General features: G+C 40.6%; 1 protein-coding gene across 1 annotated transcript in view; it reads left to right on the top strand.

Moving 5' to 3' along the window:
• Nucleotides 1–413: 413 nt before the first annotated feature.
• REEP2 (receptor accessory protein 2) overlaps nucleotides 414–1,790 on the top strand; it is an 11,252-nt gene continuing 9,875 nt past the window's right edge. The window contains exon 1 of the mRNA XM_009993476.1: nucleotides 414–443. The gene's annotated coding sequence lies outside the window, so the exon portion shown is untranslated. The remainder of the gene's footprint in view (nucleotides 444–1,790) is intronic.

Raw genomic sequence — 1,790 nt, 5'->3', positions numbered from 1 at the left:
TTATAGAGCACAAATTTATCATGAGTTATTTCAGCAGCAGCATATCTGCTAAAAAAATATACAGTCTTAATTTGAAAACAACTAATGAATTGCTTTCCTGGGTAGGTCTTCAGATCTTAATTACACAGCACTAAACAATATTACTAATACCTTAATAAAAATAATACTACTAATAAAGCATTATATTTTAATTTGACTTGCAGTTGGCTTTTGTTCCAAAAATAGCCCTTTAGTATCAGTAGTTCCTCCTTCTGGGAAAGTAAGTTAATTAATTTCTCATTCTTTCGAATTTTGAAATAAATTGAACTACCTCTTGCTAACTGTAAATTGCTAGCTTAATATACCTTTCCTGAAGTTGCTCTAAAGCTCAATGTTCTGCTTAACAATGAGCTGCCACTTGAGACATTCACAAGGCCATCTGCTCTGCTAATGTTGAGGTTCATGTTCTGGTGTTCTTACCACTATTTATTTCTAATGCACTGTAAATCTTCATACTGCTCCTTGGCACATTAAACAGTTTAAAACACTAAGGCACATTTTATTTGGGTGCCACATACCCATCCTGCAGGTATTTATCACTCCTCGTATATTGTACTTTCCATGTCCCTGAACCACGTCTCTTTCCATGTCTCTTTCATATTTGCATCTTCCACTCACCTGAGAAGAAATACATTATTCAAGTAGCAGAGCTGTTGCCAAGCTGGTTCCTGATAGGAAGCTGATGCAGTTGCTAGTAGAATTGTTTTGGTGAGGTTGTGCATGTTTGAGTTACTCGGATGTGTGAGAGCAGATTCCTTTTATCCCATTTGTAGGTCAGTTATGCTCCCATTGGTGTAAATTGTGCAGTCTTATGCAATCGTTTTGTACTCATTCATATCCAAAAGCAGACTGACAAAAGTTCTTTGTCACTGTAGAGACATTTATTGTTTTGCATTTTTCATCATTGCTCATTATACTGAAGTTCATGCATTCATGAGAAAAATCTTCCCTAGCAGCTCTTTGTTTTTGTCCTGACTCTTCCCTTGGTCTCTTTCATAAAGGCTATTTGACAAGTAATGAGACTTTGCCATCGTGCCTTCCTTCAGGGCTGGTTGGTTGTTTTTCTTTGCTTAGCTGAAGAACGTCAGAAGTTTATAGGAAATAATTTCTTTTATTAAAAAAAAATTAATTAAAAACCAGTTTATGTAATGGTAATCTTAGTGACTCAGATGTGTGTGCTGGGTCTGATCAGTCCTTGGCCAACACATTAATGCTACTGGGAAAGGGCAAAAGGGCCCCACTAATTTACTCTGGCACTGACTGAGGAGGCTTCTCTTAACAATATTCCTTGGTGAATTGTTAAAAAATAACTATATCTTTTATATATATTATGTATATAGCTATATATGCATATTATGTCTATAACTGCATATCTATATAACAAGGGTATTTCCTGTTGTTCCCCCCGTTCAGCTTTGATGTGCAGTTCAGCGATCCTTGGCTTCTGCTGACGTGTCCGAGCCCAGCAGGCACCACGGAAACCCCTTCCTCCCTCTCCTCTGGTAGCCCTGACCTCTGCAGCAGCGACTTTGTTCGCTTTACATCCACGGGGGGGAAACTGGGAGCTGTTTGCACTTTGAAATGCTTTTCAACGTAACTAATCTGTTGCTTTGCAGCACTTAATCCCTGTCGTCTTGACCTCTCCCGAGAAGGCACCTGGCGGAAGATGGCTCCTCCTGCGGCCGCGGCCTCGTGCGGCGCCTCCGCTGGGAGATCCCCGAGGCGCCGGTTCCCGCCCCGTCCCGCGCCCC

This window comes from Chaetura pelagica, unplaced genomic scaffold (assembly GCF_000747805.2).
Source record: "Chaetura pelagica isolate M959 unplaced genomic scaffold, ChaPel_1.0 scaffold543, whole genome shotgun sequence".
Lineage (NCBI taxonomy): Eukaryota > Metazoa > Chordata > Aves > Apodiformes > Apodidae > Chaetura > Chaetura pelagica.
Note: the sequence above shows the minus strand (reverse complement) of the source record. Positions and strands in the feature narration are given on the sequence as shown.